This window comes from Aptenodytes patagonicus, chromosome 1 (assembly GCF_965638725.1).
Source record: "Aptenodytes patagonicus chromosome 1, bAptPat1.pri.cur, whole genome shotgun sequence".
Classification (NCBI taxonomy): Eukaryota; Metazoa; Chordata; class Aves; order Sphenisciformes; family Spheniscidae; genus Aptenodytes; species Aptenodytes patagonicus.
The window spans coordinates 97,883,866-97,903,038 of NC_134949.1; the positions used below are offsets into that span (position 1 = coordinate 97,883,866).

At 36.2% G+C, this 19,173-nt stretch overlaps 1 protein-coding gene across 2 annotated transcripts in view; it reads right to left on the reverse strand.

The window, feature by feature from the left end:
- CBLB (Cbl proto-oncogene B) overlaps nucleotides 1-19,173 on the reverse strand; it is a 136,111-nt gene that overhangs the window by 105,113 nt on the left and 11,825 nt on the right. The gene's annotated exons all lie outside the window — the stretch shown is intronic.

Genomic DNA, 19,173 nt, shown 5'->3' on the forward strand with positions numbered 1-19,173 from the left:
AAAGATGAATAAGATTCCCATGAGATCCAATGCATGAGCTGTGTGAATCGAAGTTTGAAACTAGTTTCTGTGTATCCCCAACTTTGTCCCAAAGTACTATCTGTCCAGGAACCGCAGTCCAGCTGGGAGCATTTCTTCACTGAAAAGGGAGACACTCAACAAGAGATGCTGCAGCACTCCCTACGCTCAGGCAGGAACAGCAACAACAGCTGACACAGGGAGAACATTTCCGTTCTTAGGGCAAGACCATTTTTGAGAACAGCATTTCTTCAGTACTGCTGAAGACAAAATTCAGTGTGACCTTTGGAAATAAAAATTACACCATTAAAAAAAAAATCAAGGCCTGTTCAATTTAGTTTTAAAACCTTCACTCCCTCTTCACAGACATTTGAATACTCAGATATAAGAGCAGTAGTACGAATATAGGTTTAATCATGAATGAGTCATTACTGCCTATTGCTCAACTTGGCACCTTTTTCACATGCTGTCACAAAACATTGTATCTTACCTCTGCTACATATAATTAACTCCCAAATGCTCTATTTCCAGTTACTGTAGCAGATACTAAGTTTATTCTCCTGTTTTCAAGCAGTTAAAAAACAAATGCTTATGACTGATTAAGTCCACTTACTCTTGCTCTGTTCAAGAAACAAAACCTTGTGTTACAAAATCTAACTTTTCATGGAAATTTAGTTATGTACTGTGGTTCTAATATTATTCATTATATCCGTTATGTGTATGCGTGATGCCAGGCAATGCCTAAAGAGTTTTTAATCCAGCTTGGCGACCACCTATATGAAAAGCAAATCTGTCGTAGTAACTCTGCATTTAATATGCTAGTTCCTCCAGGAAAGGTTGTCCTGGTCTTAGAGCAAATCCCTAGATCAGAAAGGGGTTAAATAAAGTCAAATGTCTTCTTATGTATCCTCCCCTTTCTAATCAAAATATGGAAGCAGCAAAATCTTTAGCATGATACAGTAATACAGAAATTGAAGCAGGAGTCTGAAGATCTGGAGACACTGATCCTGGCACTGCAATGAACGAGCTACATAATCCTAGGAAAATTGCTTTCACACCTCTCTGTATCTCAATTTCCACAACTTCTATTTGAAGAAAACATAAAAATGCTTTTAGATTTAAGAATTAAACACTGTATAAAAGCTAGGAATATGATCAAAATCCCACTTCTACTTACTTCACACATAACACTAACAGGTGGGCCTTTATGCCATATATATCAACCACTGGGGGCTGAGGGTGGGAATCAAATGCTTCAGAATCCTTGTCTACATGTTGGACACTATTAGATATGATCATGTATCAACTTTCAGAAATACAATGCAACAATTATTTAAAAATACTATTTAAAAAACAAGTCTGCATGTGCATTTATCTTCCATCAAGTTTTACACAGGGACATGACAACATGTATCTAACTTTGATATGCATAAACTAATTCCTCATAAACTTATTATTAAAATAATTATGCGAAGTTTAAACAGGAGAGGGGTTTTTTAAAGAAACTTAATCCTAGAAAACCAGTTTGCCAAGTCAAATTTTAAAATTTAGAGCAACTGCTTCTCTGAGATAAGTAATATAAACCAAGAACCGTAGAATGCATCTCTCCGTTATGAGTATTTGTGTTAGCTGGGGTGATTTCCCCACACCCTCCAATTCAAAACAGTTCAGTGGGGAAAAAAGCAAAAGCTCAACTTCTTACATCTTTAATATGACCTCTCAGTCAATATTACAGATAGAGCAGAACTTTGCTAATTCAAAGACATTGGGGTAATACCACCTTTCAAAGGAACAAAAGTGTGTGTTGCCAAATTGTGATACATATATTCTTCAGATATGTTACTGAGGTCATCTTTGCCCTGACAACAAGCATATTTTATCCTGCAAACCAGAAGACGCACTGCCTTCCAAAAGCATGCCCTAACAAACAGTCTTTGGATGGAATGGCAGCAGGAGCAACCAGAGGCAGCAGTTCGGACAGGCAGGATCTCACTGTTCAGAAGATTTCTGGACAACCATTGTCCAAGCATTCCCCTTAAAACTTGTGGTGTGGGACCGAGAAAATGAAACCAAAGCATTTCAATTATGCCACTTCATTTAAGTTAAAAAAGAAGACATGACAAATTAGAACTTTAGTGGTGGGTAAATTAGATTTGAATAGACATTCAGCTGTCTAAAATCTTATTTAGTTCTTCACTGTGAAGAATACTCAAACCCTTCAACTGGCTTTGACTTAACAGAGGTGGATAAACTTAGTTTGTTCTCCGATTTACCCACAAATTCCAGATTAAATAGATACCATAAGCCAAATGGAATCAAATTAAATTACACACATTGAAACACTCCTTGGAGAGAGCTATTGACTGTGAATGTTGATTTTCAGTAACAAAACACTGAGGTCACATATAGCAAGGGGAAATTAAGATATGTCCAGTCACACAGACAGCATTTTGTGTGTTCTCCTTGTGAACTCTGTTAATAAACTTGATAAATTATTCTAAATGACTGAGCCTCTACCCATAAAAAGAGATTCAGAGAGAACGGAATCTGAGGAGTTATTTGCTTTTATACAAACTAAATAACTGATCATGGGCTACTAAATGTATAACCTTGTAACAGAAAACAGAATAATGCTGTTCACTTCATGTTTACTGTTTTTGCCAAGAAGTCACAGGCCACAAAGTTATCAGATTCAAGTGTGGGTCAGTCAGGACTTCATGTATTTTCCCCCTTCTTCACTCTTCCCCTGCAAGCTTTTATGCTCCGACCCTCACTGGCCATACTTAACACCTTTTAAAATTGTTACTCATAAGAGCAGCACAAAGCCAAACGTAATATATCCCAACTCTGACTGCACCAAATTCAGTCCACTTACTCACGGAGGGGTAGAAGTAAACTGGTCTTTTGTTAGCGCTCACCTCCATTATATTACTTTGTCCCACACTTTACAAAGAGAATTTCAAATCAATTTGCAGCTTTAATATCTTATTAATATTTTGTTGGGACCAGAACAGTGAGAAAAGGTTTCTGCTACTTAATTTGGAAAGCACAAATTTAGGCTGCATCAAGTAGTTATCCTCTAGTGGTTCATTTGCAGATTTGTCCAAACAAATTATACTAGACAGGGCACATATTGAATTGAGAAGCAAAACAAAACTCCCAGCGCAATCAAGTATCTAAGTTAAAAAGCTAAAGTGTGGTTGTTTAAAAATAAATATCTCTGAACATAAAAATCTAAATACCCTTTGTAACACCACTTTGAAGAGGTAAAGTACTATACAAATAAAACTGCCACTCAAATATTAACGACATAAAAAAAAAAAAATAAAGTAAGCTTTCTGTGAAGGTCTGGTGAACACTTGCCGGACTAGCAAAATAGAAATGTATTCTAATTATTCAAAGATGAAAGAGTATCTATTTAAATGCACATGATTGCTTGAATAATCCTTGGTGGGAAAGCATTAGTACTACCTATTTCTCTCCATTATAAGCTAAAGAGTATGTAAAATCTCAACTGCCAGTGTAAAACTATGTTATAACACTGCAGTCATGGACAGCTGTATTTGCTGACTGTATTATTTTTCCTCCCCAGGGGGCCATACATTCATCCTAAATTCACAGGGGAATCAAGCCTTGTGGAAGAAGAAACCCTGGGGACATTTTAGCAACACTGTGGTGGGGAGGGAAGAATAATCGTGAAAATGAGGCAGGACTATTATAACGGGAGCTCCAGGGCATGTAGGACTCGTACAGAAATGAAAGTAGTAGTAAAATAAGAAATATGACTAATCCAAGGCTACTTGAACAACTTTTTTTTGTTATCATGATGAGTATGTATTTTACCATCCAGCTAGTTACACTTGAATGGAGTATGCTGTTATAAATAAAAAGTATTTTTGTAATATTAAATCCAGAAAAATGGCCTGCATGAAAAATGCCAGAAGGACACACAAAACTAGTATATTATCAAGTACAGTTTGTTAAGGAGAATCAAGTCTATATGGAATTTAAATAACTCAAACTCCCAGAATCTTTTCAAACACTCACAGACTTGCATATGCATCCATCACTGTTCCAATATTACTAGATGGCATCTTAAAGAATTAAGGCCTAGAAGAAATTTTGATTTTGTCTGAGGCTACTGCAAATTGCTTCCATCTTTGATGTGGAGCATTCAGAGGAAACACGTAAATATGAGCACAGGCATCAGACATAGGAATTTAACCAGACACCAGTGCAGTCCAATGTTAAAGAGATAGAAGCACTTACAAACATGAATAAATTAAGTAAACAATCACATCCTGCAGATGGAGAAAATTAGGACACAGACTACCTGAGTCTTCCAATGACATTTATGACCAACATCCTGCAAAGGTATTTACTGCAGAACACAGTATTTGCTGACCATCTATGCATATTTACTGCACTCTAAATTAGAGCTTTACACAAGATTTCATGCCTTAGTGACCTGCAGACTACATTACAGCCACGCAGTTTTCTTGGACTAACATTAAAAGAAACTCAGACTACAGTGATTCATCTAATCAGAAGGGCAGTTGGATTGTGTACCCAACACATTGATGTGCCGTGAGCTCTGCTGGCTACCTGATTACATCCAGGCCGAGGTCATCACCTAGATCATTCTTCCCCTACATCCTCCACCCACTCCAAAAAAGGGCCAAAAGTTTACACTACTGTTTGCTTCAGGATTTAACCTCTCCAGCTCATGGAGGAGGCCTAAGCTCTTGCAACATCTAGGCTCATTGGTCTTCGTAGTCAAAGTTTCAGGTTCCAGAAGATTCTCTGAAGTTTGGGGGTTTTTTTTGGTTGGTTGGTGGGAGTGCATTGACAGGGGGTTCAGAACAGAAACAGCAAATCTCACATTGCTGTCGATTCAATATTCCTTTACAATAGGTATCAACATTTATTGGTGTTTCCTAAGAGAGGCACAAAAACAAAATAAAAAGTCAGCAATTTACATATTTGCTGTCACTATGCAAATTAACTTACACATTGCACATTTAGTTCCTCTCAAGAGGTTCAAGCAAGCCATGAGAAGGATTCATTCCATATAAAACAATAATTAGAAGGATAATCTACCGCTGCAGAAACGTGGGACCACCTATCCAGATGTCCTAACATGACCACTAGAGCTGCACGACAGAACTGTTTTTACAGGAATGTCCGCTCGCCCACCTTTCCTATCAGGGATGTACAGAAGAGCTCTTTCCAGGGGTGTCAGTTCTCAGCTTGGGTTTCAAAATGTGGAAGAACCTTGATTTGCTTATCTTCAAACTGCAGGCTTGTCTAGTTGGCCTGCTGTTGCTGAAACACAGGCCTACTTACAAAACCATTTGCTGTTTAGATGGAGGTTTTTAGATGGCATTCAACAAAACAGCGCTGAAACCATATTCATTCAAAATAAAACTGCTGTTCAGCAATTATAATCACACATAAGTAAATCCCAGGCTTATAAGACAACAACATTTTGGTTATGGCATGCAGTTTTTGAAACTATAGTAGCAAGTTATTGTTTAAGCACATAAACTATAAGTTAGAAGTCTGGCGATTTCAAAATCCAATCTGAACTCTGCTCCTACGCAGCCACCCACATACTACAGAATCAGCATGTCCTGACACGCAGTTTGCCCTGCTGTGTGTATTAAACAAGATGGCTTCTGGATTAGAGAAAGGCTTCTAACCAGAAAATGTTACAGCTTGAGGGAATACGGTTCAAATACAAGGAAACCTGCCACAGACTTACCCCATTTCTCAGTAAAGAGACTAATTTGACATGTAAGGGAGACATCAATTAATTCTAGACTATTACGATGATAGAAAGAACCTCAATCAGCCGAAAGAAATTCAGTGAAACTGGAGGTTCCTTATACTGTAGTGTAATTATTAGAAAAACATCATTGCTTTTTAGACTAGTCAACGGTCACAAGACCAAGTGCAAGGCCACCTTATTTTACTAAAAATCTCTTACAATTCTTCAAAAATAGTGGCATCCACTATAGCTTCAGTTCACTTAATGATAAGGTACTGCTTCAGAGTTAAAAAAGTAAGAAGAGTCTATCATGACACCATGCCCCTAGAAATCTTCCATTCAATTTGCATACATTAATTTAATTCAGCTTACGTTCACCTGGCAAAAATTCACACTTGAAAACTACGATGGCTGAGACTGTGTGTATAGTTCCAACACAGAGACAACTTTCATACGCAGGCTAAAACAAGGCTCTTAAAATAGGGAATTATTCTGGAAATGCTGACACATCTTTAACACTGTGAGTGGGCGCCAATATAATACACACATTGTGTACACATATGTTGCTGTCTTCCTGGGAAGCTTAACTGAAAGCCCACATGGTTGATGTGGGACAGCAGGAATGCCTCTTTGAAAGCACTCATCCTGCTTATTCATAATATCTCAAACGAAACCCAAGGCATATGGTAAAATTATGCCGTTTCACAAAACAGCACTTATGACAGTGAACAATCCTTTTGAATCAAAACTACCTTTGATACTTCAACAAAAAAACCCCACCTTGTTGACAGAACTTAGACATAGTATCAAGCATTTAATAAAAACAAATCTTAAAAGCTAGAATTTTTTAGGTCATCAACACATTTTAATAAATTGAGTTGCATCCATTACAAAAAGACTTATTTTAGTTGTCTTTTTTTTGCTAAAGCACACACCCACTATGGAGGGTCAGACTCCCAGAAGAATAATGAAACAATAGATGGACCATCTGCTGCTACATAAAGCAAATTCAAAATCCAGGAATAGAGTATATGGGAGTTGTACTAAAATCAGCATTACCTTTCCATTTTCTTTCACACCAGGTTCTTTTCTTAACTAAGCTTTTAAAAACAAAAACAAACAAAAAAGCCATCACACAGGAAAGTTGTAGGAGCTTCCAGGCATAAGTGTACAGGGTAAAGTATGACATGACATGTCCTTTGAGAAATTTTATTTTTCTTCTCTTGGCAACTCTAACCCATACACAAGGTTCCAGTGACGAATATTCTGCCTCCTGTTTATACAGCAAATGGCTGACGTTTATGGAACTGGTATTCCACAAGGGTACAGAAGGATATGACAGGTATCTTAAATACCACCTCCACGGATATCCACAACTTACACAATGTCTTCACAGCTGTCAGTTGATTTCACTGTAAGGTTTACTTGTCATTGTCCCCCCCCAGCTTATTTATGCACATCAAGCGTAAGGCAGTCTGAACTCCCTAATATGCTTAAAACATGCGTGAACAAATAATTGCCCAATGAAAAGATTGCCTTGGAAAGACTTGCTGCAGAGTAGAGGATTACCTGAAAAAAGAATTGCAAATAAACAGAGGAATAGTACATTTACACTTCTTTTTTTTCCTGACAGCTGTTCATAAATTGAGCCTCAAACTGCTGTGACAGATATGATGCTTCTGTTCCATTATATTGGAAGGATTTAGCCACTAGATACTTTTACCATGTTATGACAGATACTAGGAGGTGGGTGTTGCCCTTCTGTTGCTTTGTTTATGTTGAGTAAACATAAGCTAATTTATTTATCTAGTATTTTAGCCATTCATTTCTTCCCTAGCTATCACCTCTCCAGTCACTGGGTGGGTTGGGCTATAGGCTTCGAGAAAGTATTTATGTCAAAACTCCTTTCAGTCATCCACTCCAATAACAAACTGCATTCCCAGAAATCACAGATTTAATAAGGGACTGATTTTTAAAACAAATATCCAAGAGTCTGTCCTCTAAGTCCATTTAAAAATGTATTTTAATATTCTAATACGTTTATCTTTTATGTTGCCCATTACAGCTTAGCATTAGTAACCCTAAATTCATACAGCACAAACAAATGAAAACTCTTAACAACCCTTAGCACGTTCAGAAGAGTATTTTGTATGTACACTCCCTTTAAGCCACTAAAAAACTGCTATGTGGTGTTCAAACATGTCTTCTCCTGGCACCGGGCTTTATTAAAGATTATTTCAAAGTGACTGCCGGGACTCATGACCCTCACCCGCACAGAACAGCTTCCCTCCCCCACTTTTTTTTCTCTCCCTCCCAATGAAAGTGGAAAAATGAAAGAAAACAAACTACTCTTTCTCAGTGGCACTCAGACAATTTCATAAGGCAAGGTTCCTTTTAGGCAATCATTACCGGCCTGTCAGACCGATATGCGTGTAGTTAATGAAACCACATATGCATAGACTGGAGGACAGCTGCGTACCAACTGGGTCACCAGTGATCCATACTACTGAACACCTCCCAGATGAGCACTGTCTTTTTACATTACTGTGCTCTGTAAGCGATTAGAGTCCCATTCCTCATAGGGCATTAATTATGGGGATTAACAGTAAAAGGAAACACATGAACAGGATGTTACGTACTTTTTTTTTTTTGCTTTGAATCCTTGTGTATTTGCTACAGCCATGAATTATGGAGTAAAAAGGATATGCAGAGTTCTGAACAAAATAATACAATATAGTCTTCCAGCCTGCTATCCTAAAGAAGCCCATTTAAAAAGAGTATAGGGGGAGAGGATTTCAGCCTGCTGACATATGACTTCCTCAGCTAGACAAAAAAAATTGGCTAGATATGCCACATTTTCTGTATTTTCCCAATTGCAGCACAGAACATGTATCATTAAGTTGTAAAAACACTGAAGCATTGGCCACTGGGAATAAGCTGTCAGTAAGATGCAGTTATGAAGTGGATTAAAAATTCATATGAAGTTAGAACAGAAACAAGCCTTTATCAGCGCTCCTGTCATCCACCATTACTCTGCTATGACAGCCTAAAAGCATAGAACCGTAAATACTACTCTTTATTCTAGGAAAACCTGAAAGTGCTGCATTGTGAATTAAATGGCTTAATACTTAACAGACAGAAATGACCAATGATGATCGAGGTAACCAATAAAAAGTAACCTAACTAGAAATAAAGCGTAGGTGTCCAGACTCCCTGTTCTAACAAAAATACCAATACAGCCTGTTAGTTATGATCCACTCAGCATTATCAAGATGACCTAGCAACTGACTGTGTACTTTTCATATTTCAGTGTTTCAGAGCTGAAAGTTAGGACAATATTTCATTACAAAAACACTAGGCTTTTTTCTAATATTTTAACAACAAATACTTGGAAATAAAAAAAAAAAGCTAAAAACAAGCTAAGTTATAACATAGACATCTCCTTTATTGCTAGTATATTGGGTGAGCAGATGTTCTTAACAGAGATTGTCATCACTTTTAATGACAAACAATATTTGGAACACAGGCTCAAGGTTTGTGACATCAACCTCCACTTCAGAATGTTCACAACAGGCTGTATATTTGAACAAACAGAAATGTTTTCAGGCTCTATTTCTTGCATTACATCTTCCTTAAACATGCATGACATTTATAGAGTATTAAATACAACTTACACAGCTCTACTCTAAGTGTACTGACGGAAGGCTTACATGCCATATTTGCTGAAACTTACAACGTTGAGTTTGAAGAAATTGTTGATTTTTCTTCTGTCAAAACTAAGTATTCTCCAAAAATAAGAACAGTGTGCAGGGAGTTTGATATTAAACCCTAAATAAAGTAATCAAGTAATATGATAATTTCATTTTTAAGTTATGTAATGACTAATCCTCTGTAGCCCCATAAACCTGTTTAAAAGGTTGACATGCAAAAATCTGAAGGTGCGTCTCTTCTTCATCTTTACACACCCTCCCACTAGAGAGTAGTTAGAATTAAAGGTCTGCTCTTGGACCTGTAAGGTCTCACCAATTAACAACTGCTTTAAAAAAAAAAAAAAACAACCAATATTGTTCTTACAAATGTTCTTAGGTACAAGATGTTTTATTACTGACCCTGCATTTCATACTTCCCATGACAGACATTCATGACTCAGAATCAACTGAGATGAGTTCACAGAATATTCTGTTGGCTAAGGACCATTTTCCATTGGAACAGTTTGAAAACAGATGCTAATAAGGTTGTCTGCCTTGCATTAATGCCCTTTAACTTGTAACGAGAGGCAAATTTTTACTCATGCAGTCATTTTTTAAACAATACAGTATTGCCCGAAATGTACTATTTTAAGAGTGATAATTAACAAATGAATTTATCACCTCTTAAAAAAGCAATAATATTTCTGATACAGAGCTAACGAAGGTGTTTGGGGTTTTTTTTCAGGACAAATAAAGAGGTTAGCAAAAGCCTTTAGGATATCACTAAGGCCTGGCACACAAAAAAAGAAACAAGCTTATTAAAATGTTTCTTGTTTCTTAATGTAAGCAAGACTAGACTTTGTTACAGAATAATCCTCTATGCAAGCTGGGGACTAGCCACAGATTTTCTAGTAAATATGTAGGTTTCAGTTCTTTGAAGAAGTTAGTCAACAGATACTAGGAAAAAAGCAAACACTACCCTAGATATAACTAATCAGGCCCTGCAAGAGACACTTATTTTACTCATTAGTAAACAAGCCCATGGATCCTTTTCTTCCTGCCACCAGTACCCAGGGTCTAATCCAATCCTGCAATATGCCACGTACTTTCTGAGAGAATCTAGATATTCGCCACTCTCGGTCATATCAATATAAACAGATACTGTGCAATATGTTGGGTTTGAGCTCAAAAGAAGGAGAGATAGCAGTTAATCAGGAGCTGATAAGACTCCCATAGCTTATTATTCAGTATTTGTTCCTATCAGGAGACATATTTACATTATGAAAGGTAGATGCAAAACAGGGGCTAATATTTAAAATGAGATATGGTTGTGGATTTTATTTCGTTATACACATCTGTTCAGTATCACAGAGAGAACAAATTAAGGCTCTAAATATTACTAGTGACAGCTTCACGTAAGAATTGTGGAATAGATAAGGTAATCTTCATAAACATTTTTGCTACAGAAGATAGGAATAATTTTCCTGTTTATTGTTGCTTCAAATCTCAAAGCTATATAGTTTCACTGTTTTATCCTAGGGGAAAGGAAGACATTGTTTTGTGAACTCTCCCACAATGCTATCAAATAGAGGGGGGAAAAAAGTAATTAAATCTAATTACTTTTCCCAACATTCTTCTCCCACTGTACATTCACAGAGCTTGCCAAAGATCAGCTAATAGCAGTAAAAGACTAACCCATTAGGTTGGCTGTGCAGGTCCACAATGGAGTCCTGATATATACGATGCATCAGATATTATGCTGAAATTACATCTATGCTGTCTGACCATTCAAGAAAAATTAAAGTCCCTTTATTAGACATCGTCTTATAGAGAGAACACAACAACCTTACCCACACAGAAATTAAATTTAGCTCAATCAACGTGTTACCATTGATTATAATCTTTCATTATATATCCCAAAAATGCTTCTTTCTTACATATCTGCTACTTTCATGTTTCCCCTTTAGTTTACTGTGTTAGGTCACATTAGGAAGAAATACATTTAAATCTACCTTTACATCAGACATACCAGAAAAACAGTGAAGTCATAATTATTATGACCAACTATTACTGAAATTAACTAACATAATTAATTATTTGTTCTGATCTGTCAAGATCTTTGCAAGTATAAAGTCAATATACTCTTCAATATGTATTTCACTTCACACAATGTAAAGAATTGGGTAATAAACAGATTATGGTTAAGATCTTCCATTACAAAACGGGATAGCTCTATAATTCCGACATGGGAAATCTGAACAAACTATAGTGAAAACACACAAAGTTTTATCATATGCTAGAGACAAATACGAAAATATTTCAATAATAAATCCTTTAGCTCTACCTTGGTTGCACTCAAAACAGAAAAATTCAAAATGTATTCTTCATCTACATTACAATTGAGATACTGATGACAGTCACCTGGCTGCTTGGTCAAGAAGTTTTATTCCTCATATAAGATCACTTACTGATTTCTCTTTCATTTGTGTTATGTGTTAAGATTGTGCTTCTTTTCAGACACAATTTACTGTTGGTCCTTTCTGTGTGCTATTTCTCCTGCTTGTTTGGATATTTTTTTTATAGTTGCATTCATTGCACAGTCTTTTATATAAATATCACATTTTCTTTCAAATCAAGCAAATTATATTCCTGACCTGGCTCTCAGAGAACATGCTGTTACACCATTTGGAATTGTTCGATATAAAATAAAAGAAAAAGAAACATGCCAACATATTAATTTTACCAGTAGTAAAACTGTTTTGTGCAGACAACAGCAAACCTACTTTTTGAACTAATAAATCTTGTTCTTCCAATATCAATTAATAATACTAAAGCTTTGCCTCACTCTAGAGCATGCATAGTATTATTGTATAATCTGTAAAGACAAAGTTAACTTGAGAATGTGCAGCCACTGATAAAAGCCCAAGCATAGAAGGTACTCTGAATGCAACTTACTAAATAATTATAATAATTCTTTTGTGCCATTTTTAAGATGACTGAAGTAAATTCATTTAATATTGAAGCAAAGAACAGAATAGGAAGCAGAGAAGCTTATTTATGTCAAATGATTACAAAATATTTTTAAAATTCATGAAATTATCAAAGTACTCTCTCTTTCTTGCACTTTACATTTCAACGAATGGAACTGGTATTTCCATCCATTATCATCTCCATCAATATCTCATTCTGTCTCTTTTGTTCTGAATTCAGTCAAACTTCAACTGTGTTAATCAAAACATATAATTTCACCCCTTTTCAGATTAAGGTTATTTCCTACTCTGTATAGGTTAGTGAAACTTCCTTTACTATAGGTTTAAATACATAGCAAGCATGTCTTTTAGCCTGTTTTTTGATCAAGCATTCTTTGGATAAAAGGATTATCACTACAGCATGTCTGTGTTTTTAAACTGGCTTTACTTTAGTTTCATCAAAGACGGGTAAAAGAGCTTCTATTAACTAAATTGCAAGTGTACCACTTGAAAGTGATTATTCTCAACTTCCTTTCCATTTCTTTATAGAATAAAAACAGATTTTTATTCTTTCATGTTTCTAATTTTTAATGAAAAACAATGCCACAAAACATTAGGGAAAGGAAACCATTTATTTTTATAACCTGAAATTAAAATTAGATATGCTTATATATTTAGACATACATTTCATAAAAATGGACACTTTCTTCTAAAAGCTTTCTCTGTGCTTCTTCTTGCATGATAAGTAGCCGCCATCATGAGGCTAGTGTTGAAGGCACCGTAAAACAAATACCTAATTGCTGAATATAGAATACTTCTGACATAGAGAAGCAAAGACCAAATTTTCTAAAAATCAACCACACATTCAAAAGTGAAAGATGAAAGATCCCTTCAAGTCCATTACAGGAGCCTTCCTTTCTACACGGTAAATTCAGGAGTCAGTACTGTCTGTTCTTCAAGAAGATCCTGAAGCTGCTATCTTGATATGATCAGCTGGGCTTTATCATACCTAAGAACATAGCTCTATTTATAGTTGGCAACCATGGCCTGCCTCCACAAGCACGGCTGTTCTCTGTAGAGACCATGCAGACAAGTACGGTGAAGGGATGTGAGAAACTGAGCTGTTATAAAGCAGAAATGGGTACTAGTATCCTCACTGCCAAAACAGAGTATTTCCAGATCTCTCTGACCAAGAGTACTGTATTTTCAGAAAACCACCTATTCTTCCCAGCTCATTTTGTCATCCTATATTGCCTTCTAAAGCTGAAATGGAACAATGTAGAAAACTATGTCAGCATAGACATTGCATCAGTCTTACTGTATAATGCTAGTAGTAGAACTGTCATTAGCTTTATCACAAAGGAAATTAATATACAACACATGGAAAGTCTTGAGGACTGATTCCCCACAACTTTGTGCTTTTTGAGAGCTTTCACACCTGCACAAAGTGGGTATAAATGTTATGGCATCTTAATTTGGCAACATTATCATATAAACTTTTCAGAGGTATAAATGATTATACAAAGTGCAACAAGGAAAAGATCAGACTCTGTATATCCCCTCACAATCAGCTGAACTCTGCTCAGATGGGACTGTCAACACCACATTATTTGTAAGAAAATGTTTGAAAGAGACCTTGCACTAACACAGAAAATGCTGCCTGATTTTATAGCAGAGTAAAAAGTAAAAGACAAACAAATTGCACATATTACCCCTCTTCTACCCAACTAGATATGAATCAAGGATCTAAATCAATTATAAGAATTTACAAGCCGTTATTTTTTCATTTAGGATCTTTTGTGATTTTAAAATCCTTGTCTTCCTCTGCAATCTGAATAAATAGTTGCCTTTAAGTTATTTCGGTACTAATACTTCTTTTGTTCTCATTTGGTATACCCTCCCCCAAGTAGTGAAGATGATCAAAAACATCTAAAATTTAAATATTGCCTTACAACAACTGCAGTCACATAGCCTGTTTACATTTACATTGAGAACAAGCTGTCATAACACTCCCCTACCATTTGTAACCTCCACGTGTTCTCACCTGCCCTCTGCAACAAAAGTGTCTCTGTCTGAAAGGTGTGTTTGTGTAACGTTTCTTGTTCAATTTAGACTAGGAACCAAAAATAGCAAATGGCTTGTGCTTCACTAAATTTGCACTAAAGCTCAATTACTCATGTGGTTCAGGTACACCAAAGGGTTTCTTAAAGCTGTTTTGGTTCACATCTGGTTTTACATCACATCTAAGGAACAGGGAAGGGAGAAGAGGGTGGAAATTCTCACCGTAACATAACAGCTTCAAAAAAAAAAAAAAATTTCTCATTGCATTTCTTTCTCCCATGCAACCCCATCCCATTAGTCATACGCTCTCTTTTCCTCAGGAGAAGCCTCTTTATTAGAGGTTATTTATTGTAGCCAAGTTCCATTCCCAATTACTGTATTATAGGTTATACATTGAAAGAGAAAGTGTCCTCTTTTTCTCTAGGGACAGCACAGGAGTTCAAGCAATGAGTCAACATTCCAGAAGCCTTTTAAGCAGAGTAAGATGGCTTCTTTTCCTAAAAACCTAGTGAAGGAACCATCTAAAAATACAGGTAAATAAATACAAGAGAGGAAAGGACAAATACTAGATTTTTTTGCCCCAGCTTCAGCAAGATTAGAATAAAGCAGTCAATATATTTGATCTTTAAAACATGTTGACATATCTTAAGTATAGGGGTTTACAGATCATGTCAGATGAGATTGATGGTACGTATAGCCTAACTGTTCAGCTCAGAATTTACTGAAGACCAAAAACTACATAATATGCTTGGAAAATGGGACAAATCACAGGATCCTAAGGAGCCAGTAACTTTCACCACAAGATCACAACTTCAAATCCAATCCACTTTGGTGAAGGTTGCCACTCTTACTATCCAACAATTACTGAGTTATCTATGTGGTTAATAGTCAAAACTGGCTCTATGAAAAGAGCCATTAACATCCTTTTCTGAATCTGTACATTCTATTTGTCAAACAAGAAAACCATCAGCCAAAACAATCTTAACTTGTCCAAATAAAATCATCCTGAATTAGAAACATACTCTTCCTGATCCTTCTCTCAGTCAACAAAATCTCCTCTGTCTGGAGACACAAACATGTTACAAGGTTAGCCAAGTTATAAACTTCCTAACTTCCTGTAAATAAAACAGCAAGTTTGTGGTAGAAGATGAAGTAATTCAAAGAAGTAGGGTAAGCTACCTCTCACTTACCACAGGACAGAAGTACACAAATGGCTGTTGCTGCCTTGCAGCTGACACAACTGAAGTCCATCCTGATGCTTACCCCCGTAACTTCTTATCAAGTCCGTACTTCTAGAATAAGGAGGGAATGGGCTAGACGTTTCAGCAGTAGAAAGGTCTCTACCGAGAATGCTGTGTACTTTGATGTGCCAGTTCAGGGACTTGACTCAAGAACTTTGACTGATCTCAGTTGCCAACACAGACTGAACGAAGGGAAATGGAATACTTTACAAACTCTCTAATCAATATGAACAGTAACAAAGGAGAACCTGACCTATCACGTGAACCACAGGTATAAGACCTCCCTAGAAGACTTAGAGAATATAAGAATTCTGCACTAACAAAATAGTTAAGCAAGCTGTAAAATCTAGAAGCATGCAATTTGAATCAAGACGCCAGATGACCAGATGTGCAAGAGAATTTAGCGGGGCTTTCTGTACAGGAACAGGAGTGGGTTTGTGACCGTCTTGAAGGACTGCCTTGACTCTGACTTTCCCTATATGCACACCTCTTTCTACATCAACCCCAGAACAACCTCAGCTCTTCTCCTCTTGCCATCTTCATCTGTACTGCCCACTACTTAAGAAATATCCATCTTTCATCTTGTCTTCCTCTTCCACTTCTGCAATGCCACTTAAAATCAAGTAGCCAACTAATTTTGGCCGAACCAAGCAGCAATTAAGAGATTATTAAAGATAAGTATACACCCTGGTTTTATACTTTTCCTCTTCTCCTCATATAAAGGGCATACAGCAGAAGGCATGCAATATTAAAACAGACAATGAACAAGTTCCATCTCAAGACGTATTCTTCCAAGAACACGATTTACAGATAAGCACAGGAAAGCTCATACTTGTCTCCTTTACTAAGAAATGGTTGTGTTAGCCATGAGGACCATGTCCAGCATCTTGAATGAATCCAAATATAATCTCCCCACTGCCACTCTATTCCTCCTCTATTATTATTTTAACTTACGTGCTTGATTTCTAAACCTGGCTAACATAGTTGTCTGAAAAAACTGCCAGCCTACAAAGTTTTTATTTTTTCTGGATGCATAATTCTGGAATGCAGCAAGACAAAAGGAAGTTTGGACTTCACAGAAATGATGCCTTCCAGCTTTAGTCTACTTTCCAATAAACAAAGGGGAAAAAAAACCCCAAAAACACCAAAAAACCAAAACACCAGACCCTCAAAGACACAGAAAGCCTTTTAAGAAGAGTAGATGTACCTGAACCAATAATTTTAATAAGCCTGTGTTAATAACTTTTAAAAAGTAAAATCTGTGACAAAAAAAAAAATCTTTAAATTACTTCATAGATAGAAAAACTGTGCAGCCTATATCTAGTACAGTTTACAGAATTTATTGAACATCGTCTCTTACTTCATTAAGCAAGAGGACTATGAGAGGACATAATTTTATACTAGATGCCATATCCAGAAGGTAGATGCAATTCATATACAATAAACAAACTTGTAAGCCATACTTTCTCTGCTTAGCAAGACTCATCCCATAGAATACAGAATGACAGCACCATCTACTCTTAAACGGCTATCATATGTGTTTGACATGGAACATAGGATAGAGAGGCAACACCATTATGATGTAAGCTTTTGTTTTAGCCATTTGGACATAATCTGACTGGCACACGATCTTGCATCAGCCACAGTATCTTTAAGAACTAAAAGTCATGACAAATTCTTCACAATAGAGTAATTTTGGTGTCATCAGGCAAATAAAATTACATTTTACATTTACAACTGTATTGGCATTGGTTCCTAAATGTACTATCACTATAAAAGTTAAAAGATTATTCAGTAACCCTAATAGGTTAAAAGTATACCAATCAAATGTATATATAGAATGCTTCCAAATGCAGCCAGTTTCCCTTTTTCATGATGACCTTCTATCCAGAAACCACAGAGACACTAACAGAAAACAAAACAGAAATGTAAGATTGAAAACCACAGAAATTGGCCAGGTGTCAACATGCGAGGCTTTTGGCTTGCCTTTTTTTTTTTAAATTGACTACACTTCACTTTGACAGTCATTTTAGAAACATCTTCAAAAACCATTTATTTAAATGGTCACTCCTACGTTTGCATTATAACATTAACAAATAACATACTTAGGTTAATGCAATCATATTTGGAAGCAAAGAAGCTAAAAACATTAACAGCTTCTTTTACTAACTTACCAAGAATTAACATGATTAAGTATGTTGAAGCACTGCAGAGCAAACAGGTACCTAGTCATAGGGTTCAGCAAACAAGTATACCTTCGTTCAACTTTAAACTAGGACACACATACAGATAAAACATCACCAGTAGATGAAAGAGGGTGCACTGAAGTCACAAAGATGTAGACTTTAACTTATAATGGCATGAGGCATGAACTGCTGGAACAATGCTTACACTTTCTTTTTTTTTGTTTGAGCATTCTGACTGTATGTCAGAACGCAGTTTGTATAGGAAACAACAATTTTAGCACAGGAGAAACATTTCTATTGTACTCTCTTCCTCAAGCGTCAAACTCCATCAGTCAGGCAAAATAATATGGTTGTCACCTTCTGAAATAAAAATTCAGAGAGCCTGAAGTAGTTATTGTGATTCAGTGCACTTCATTACTATGTTTTATTTTAAAATCCTTCCTTTCCAATCATCTCACAAGAATGGCCCAAATAAATGACAGTAAATATGCTAACTGCACCTTCTTCAAAAACTGTTTGCTTCACAAAAATCATCCTTATATCACCACTGTTATCCTTATGCAGGAAATGAAGTGGGTAATTGGAAAGAAGAAAGCAACTCAAGCAACTAGATACAGTTACTAAGACACTGTTTGAATGACTGTACAGAGCATATAGCAGACTTTGAAAAAGTGACACTGAAACTGGCTTTAATTTATTGCTAACTGTAAACAAAACCATAAGTAAATCTGGGTTTCATACAACATAGGGAAGTCAAAATAAAACCCGTTTACATAATGCAACCATTTATGTCAAATTTCCCTTACCATAAAAAGTTCTTACTTCCTTTGCAACACAATGACTTCTGTACATACAACAAATGGGATATTAAAAAAAGAACCCATGGGCTCAGTGCTGAACAGTTCTTCCAGAGGTTCTGGTAAGAATGCATCTACAGTGAAAATGTTCCTTTACGTACTTATAAATTCAAACACAAAAAACATTCATCAAAATCTTTATTCATCACTAGAATAGCTCAAACTGTGTATTTTGCTCCTCTTAGGCAAGTCGCTCCGAGTATATTCACAATTGGACAGTCTTTACATACTTTAAAAAAAAATCCTTAGACTTTAAGCAAGCTTCAGACCCCCTATCAAGCACAGGAGACTACCACAGTGCACTGAATAGCTAAAATCATTGCTAAAGATCTCAAAGGAACATATGTATAAATCAAACATAACAGCAGTGACATTTACAAGA